The sequence below is a fragment of the Pteropus medius genome, unplaced genomic scaffold (assembly GCF_902729225.1).
Source record: "Pteropus medius unplaced genomic scaffold, Ma_sr-lr_union100, whole genome shotgun sequence".
In the NCBI taxonomy this organism is placed as follows: domain Eukaryota; kingdom Metazoa; phylum Chordata; class Mammalia; order Chiroptera; family Pteropodidae; genus Pteropus; species Pteropus medius.
In genome coordinates, this window is record NW_024344378.1 from 2,879,693 (window position 1) to 2,885,791 (window position 6,099).

At 51.7% G+C, this 6,099-nt stretch overlaps 1 long non-coding RNA gene across 1 annotated transcript; it reads left to right on the forward strand.

Moving 5' to 3' along the window:
• The first annotated feature begins 1,161 nt into the window (after window positions 1–1,161).
• LOC120609003 (uncharacterized) lies at window positions 1,162–5,348 on the forward strand. The gene is made up of 2 exons (XR_005654603.1): window positions 1,162–1,438; window positions 4,571–5,348. It is a non-coding gene; the product is annotated as an uncharacterized LOC120609003 (long non-coding RNA).
• The last annotated feature ends 751 nt before the right edge of the window (window positions 5,349–6,099 follow it).

Consider the following 6,099-nt stretch of genomic DNA (forward strand, 5'->3'; position numbering starts at 1 on the left):
TAGAGTAAAACCAGATTGAAAAAAGGACACAAGTAGCCAGAATCAATTTAAGAAGTTGAGCATCTGAATAATAAAGGAGTTTTGGGAAGAGAAAACAGGCTGGGAAATTTTTTTAATCATGAAAATTACCCAGAACTGAATTCATGAGTTTCCAGATCCCAATGCTCAGCAAAATGGATGAAAACAGACGTACACGAGTATACTGTGGTGACATTTTAGCAACGCTAGAGACGCAGGTCCTGCAAGCTCCCAGAGAGACAAAGTCACCTGCAAAGGGCCAGGAGTCAAAACGTCCTCAGACCGCAGGAGCCTGGCGGGAGCTGCGCCCTCACAGCGGACGGAAATGAGCTCCGGCTTCGAATGTGAAACCTGACCAAAGAATCAACAGGATAAAGGCGTTTCCGCACGTAAAAATTTAAGCTACCAAGAAGCTACGGGAGGATTGAATGACGATAGAGAAGCACAAGCCGAAAACTGGGAGGGTGTCCTAGGAAACAGGCCCTTGGCTTTGGGGCTGGGGGAGGGGCGGGCACTCCAAGTGTTGCCGAGCGCATGGCCGGGATGTGCACGTAATGGGCAGTGTCGAGGCCGGAGTTGGTGACGAATCCATGGAAAACTAAGCAGCGGGCAGGGAAACAGGCAGTTACTAATTCTTTCGTAATAAAGCAACGAGTCGCGTAGGGCTTGGCTCAGCTGCGTGTGATAGTATTTCCGTAGTCTTGGTAACGCCAGCGTGGGTCCTGTGTGAACGGGTGATGCACAGAGGCACGCTTAACCTTCCCCTTCCACAGGGGGCGGTCGCTTATGATGCCCAAAACTGAGAAATGAAAGTAGAAGTCAATGGGAGCTTGTTATTCAGAGATACAGAGCTAAGCACCCAAGCAAATCGGTTAAAAGATTCTTTTCAATGATTTCCTTTGGGGAAGGGGAAATGGAGAGGCAGGCGGTTTTGGAGAAGGCACCACCTGTCACTGTCGACTTAGGCACCGGGCCTGTGTGATAGGCCCTTAGAATGAAGCAGACAAGGTCTCCGTAGAGGAGTCTCAGAAAGCGAGGCTGGGGAGAGGCCTGCGGCAGGTGGGGGCTGGCGCCGTGTCGGGGAGAGGAATTTGTTTTTAAAGTGCAGGAGATTGGAGCACACGCTGGCTGGTGGGGCGGGAGGGCTTGGGGCTTGAGACGAGGGACCAGGCGAGGCGCACACATCTACCGTTAAGGAGGAAGCAGGGAGCTCCCGCCACGCGCTTTCTCTTCGATGGAGTCACCAGCAAGGTCATCCGGAGAGAACAAGGCAAGTTCAGGACGGACGGGGAGGAGATGAGCGGAAGCCGCCCACGCCGATCGCCCGTAGGACCAGCCTCGTGGGAATGAAAACCGTGCTTTTAGCCGGTCTGCACTTTTTCCTCTAGCTGCCTAGGTGTGGGAGCAGAGCAGGCACATGGTGAGTCAGATGCAAACAGTGACATGGAGGGCGGGGCAAGGTCCAGGGACGTCGTCCTGACCTGGACGCCCAGGCGCCGGGCCGTGTGGGGCCCCGCGTGTAGCAGGCCATGCTCCGTTCCGATGGTGTGGCGCCTGCCTCTGGGGCTGGCCCGCCGGATGGACAAGGAGTCTGGACACCTTTTGAATCAGGCTACCTGTGGTTTAGTGCTTTCCCTCCAGCCTTGCCTTTGCCATCAGCTCCTCCTAGTCACCCGGGACCTCCAGGCTTTGTGGGGTGTGGTGCATACCCGGGGATTTCTGGTGGATGGTCCAGTTGACCAATGAGGCAGGCCCAGGGGCCGTCTAGACCCCGCCCCAGACAGAGTAAGACCTCGCTTCACCCTTTCCGACGACGTCCCTCCACTCCCCTGCCTCCCCCGCCAACTGTCCTCCTCCCTCCCCCCTCTCAAGTTGGCACCACCACGCAAGTTCTTTTGACTTTACCTCCAAAGTGTCCTGAATCCACCCATTTCTGTCCGTCTGTCCTGCCTCCTAGACCTCTCATCTCTCCTGGCCTGCGGTGGCAGCCTTCGGCCGCTCTTTCTCTGGCCCATGTCTTCCATTCTCCGTGTGAAAAGACACGCAGTCTTAAAACGAAGACTAAATCATGTCACCCTCCTGCCTAAAACCCTTCGGGGGTTCTCGCTGTAATCGGAACGTCAGTCTGACTCGGACTGCGGGCAGAGAAGACCTCTTAGCAAAGCCGGATTTTCTTCTCTACCTTCGCCCCAAGCTCGTCTTTTAAAGGACCTTACTGAAGGCCCTAAGAAATAGCCAACACGACATCAACATACTGGGTTCAGTGGTTCTGGACTTTTTAAGTAATAATTTTACTAATATACTACGTTTCTCTAATCTGGACTCACCGTAAAACAGATACCATTTTAATCGGTTGTTTCGCAACTACATAATAAAGGGACGCTGGCTTCCGAACCTAAAGTCCTAGGGACCTCGCCACCCTCTGTCCTGCCTCCTCCACCCAGCACTTCCTCATTCTAGGGACTGTCATAATAGCCCCACTTACAATGACCAGATTCAGAACAGGACATTTAGGGCTGTGAGTAGCCCAAAACCAAAACTCTTTAACAGGCATTGAGCAAAAAATGTTATGATTTCACCCAGACTGCAGAGGAGGGCAGGCTGCAGGCCCGTGACACCTTGGCGCCGTGCCGAGGAAGCCAGGGGCTTTGCCATCCTCAGCGTTGGCTTTGCTCCAGGCCGGCTTCCCAGCAACAAGCCATTCGCAGCCGTTCTGGGCAGTGTGTCCAGATGCAGCGCCGTCAGAAGAAAGCCTGTCTTCCGCTCTCTGAGAAGCAAAAGAAACCGTCCCCAGAAGGGTCCTTAGCCAACCTCAGATCTCAGCGGTCAGACTCGGGTCACGTGCCCGTTCCTGCGCCAGGCACTAGCAAAGAGGATGGTTTCAAATAATCAGTTTCCTTTCCTGGAAGCTGAGAGGCGCTCAGCTTCCTTTGATGCATGTGGCTGTGCAGAAGAGAATAAATACGTAAAATACCGGGGCTCACTGGAGAAGGAGGAAGAGGAATGGGCAGCCACTGGTGCCAGTTATCCGAGGTATAAATAGGTCCCACTTCGGAGATGAATTTAGCATTTACTAAGTGCCTCCTACACGTACACACTTAGGACTGTGTGTACATTATTTCATTCAGTCACCGCAGCAAATGGAGAAGCAGACGATGAAACAGGCTCTAGAGTGACACTGTGGCACATGGAACGGAGCTTAGGTTAAAACTCAAGCGCCATCCCCAAACCCATGGAATATCCACGGCCACCATGGGAACAGTTAGATACAACTCTCCAAAAAAGTAAATAAACGAATAAAAAATAAACCCCACGTTTGTTAAAAACAGAAAGCACAGAAGGCTTGTTCGGACACGACACTCCTCAAACCACATTTTACTCCCGATTAAAGAATGTAGCTGTTGTAATTAAATAGGACCGGAGTGGCAACTGGAATTCTTGGGGAAGCACCCCAAAGTGCTTCCGGAGCCTCTGAGGCTCCATGGGACATGCCGAAGACACCATCAGCCAGCCACGTGCAGCCCAGGCGACCCTGACCCTCTAGGTCCTGGAGCGGCTTAGGTCCCCTCCGATCACATTGATCTCGAAGGGGATTTTGAAGATGACACGCTTGTTTTGTAATTAGTGCTCTGGCCCTCTGCCCAGAGAGGTGACAAAACAGCCCTGGCTCTTAGATAACCATCTAAGTTCATGGTGATGACTCGTACCAGAAGGGGACCGGGACCTGGGGTGAGGCCCAATGGTTTTGCTGATTGCATTCAGTCCCCGCGAGACCTTTGCCCTCGAAGGCTGCTTTCGTTTCGGTTTGATTAACATAGTGACCGAGCGATCTTCCCGGAACCCCAGCAAATGTCCTATGTAACCACAGGAGTTGGAAGAGAAGCCGGTGCCTCACAATCTGACTTCTGCCTTTCTTCTTACCTCAGCCCTTCCAACTGCCTGCCTCTTTCTTTTCTGAACTTGTCACCTGCATTCCTGTCTGTGTCTTTGCCTTTGTCATTCCCCTCGTTTATAACCCTCTTGGCCAATTTCTGTTTATCAAATCACACCCATCCTTCAACTCAAGTTCCATTACATCGAAAATATTCCTCAAATATGCAGGCCAATAAAATGCAGCAAGAACAGCATGTGCCAGGCGCTGCCTTAGCCTTTCAAGGGCTGGGCAGTTTCTCCTTTCAGCCACCACGTAAGCGGTCTGGCTGCCCTGAGGGGCCAACATCGCCGTGAGGCTTGGTCATCTTAGATAAATAAATAAACGAATAAACGTGGCAAGGCTTGGGCATCTTAGACCTTCCAGCTCGGCCCAGCCCTTCACTGAACGCAGCCCAGTGAGTGCTACTAGTTCATGGCCCATGAAACCGAAGCGCCTGGTGAGCCCAGCGGGCCCCCCGCACCCACGGTGGTTCGTTATGCAGCAGCAGATCATTGTGATCTCTGGTAGCCAGCCCCCTGGGAGGGGGTGACAGGGAGGGATCAGGAGGGGGGCCTGATGCAACAGAAGAAGTGCACCCCGGATCCCTACATACTGTTTATCTGGCCTTCTCACTTCCAGGTCACGTTGTGCCTTCCCAAGCCAGACCTCTGCTCGGTGACCGTTTGTGTGTAAAGGTGGAGGACAGGTACAGAACTTGAGGCAGCGCGTGGAACTGTCAAAGAAGCCTGGGGAGATGGGACGCAGAGCAACGAGTGGCCGAGTACCCCCACATCTCACCTCCTTTATAGCTTTGCCTGACAGCAGGTTACCCTGCCTCAGAAAAGTCTGCTTTTGATCTATGGATCTAGCATCCTGCTAATCACGTCCAGGGCACCTGTGATGGTCTCTGGGAATTCGAAGGTGAAAACCACTTCTTACTTCCGGGTGTTCAGCCCCGCCTGGTGGGGCCATGGTATGTTTGGGCACGGCAGGGGTTACTTAGACATTTCCCTGGAAAGAAGGCCCCGCCAGGCAAGAGAACTCATTTTACCCTTTTAGGGCTTAAAAAGAAAAGTCTCTATTCATTGATTTCCCCACCCTCGGCCCTTCCAGACCTCAGCTCGGCCACACCCCGCTTGCTTCCGTGTCTAGATCTAACTTTTTAGATCTAATTTTTGTTCCATAATTTACCCAACTTGAACTTGGTTGGTGACTGATGGATCACAGACTTCTGTGATGGGCCAGAACCGTTGATTTCAAAGGTCCATGACGGGCCCCCAGACGTTGTCACATTGCTCACTTTTCCAAAGACAACGATGAATTCAAACCACTGATCTATTAACTAGGCCTGTGACTTAGCCTTCTTATACTTCATAGAAACCTTTCAAAATTTGGTTCCAATGAACATCGCCCCAATTTTCTGCGTCAGTTGTGTTTTCTGTCAGGTTAGTTTTGAAAATAACAAGGGTCAAACTCTTAAAACTTCTTATAAAGAACAAACTGGATCCAGCTCATGGTAAACTCTAGAAACTCAGGGTCAAGCGCTGAAGAGAGCAGCAAAAAGTTTAAAGAATCAAGCGGGTTTAGGTTCATCAAGTAATGAAGGCCAATAGTGAATAAAATGCCTCAGCTTACACGCTAATGAGTTTTTCTACTTGTGAAAAAGATATGTGCAGACAATGACAATGGTGTGTCTCTAAAAGTCCCACCACCGGGCATTTAAATCCCTACCCTTCCTTCGCTTTTGATGGAACTGTATAAATTGATGACACGAAGTAGTTAGTGAGAATGGCACTCGGAGAGCGCCTGGCAGCGTATGGCTTGGTCACTGCTGTCTACATGCCATCGCCCCAACGCTTGTGACACCTGCCTGGCCACCTGGCTGTGCGACGGGGCAGGCGACAGCCGTTTACAGTCAGGGCCCCTTTTCTACCCCCTCCCCATCGCAAATTCTGTTCCTACCCCGGCGTTAATTGAGCCATGTGGCCTCGGCTAAGTCAACTTCTCTAGCCCTCCGTTTTCTCATCTACAAAATGAGAAGGAGGGGTTAGGCCCGTGATTTTCTCTTAAAGATGTTAGAAACAGCAAAGAAAGAGAAGAACCACGCAGAGCGAGGGGCCGTGTGTGCCAGGTGTACCTGCCACGTGTCGCTTCTCACGTGGAAATCA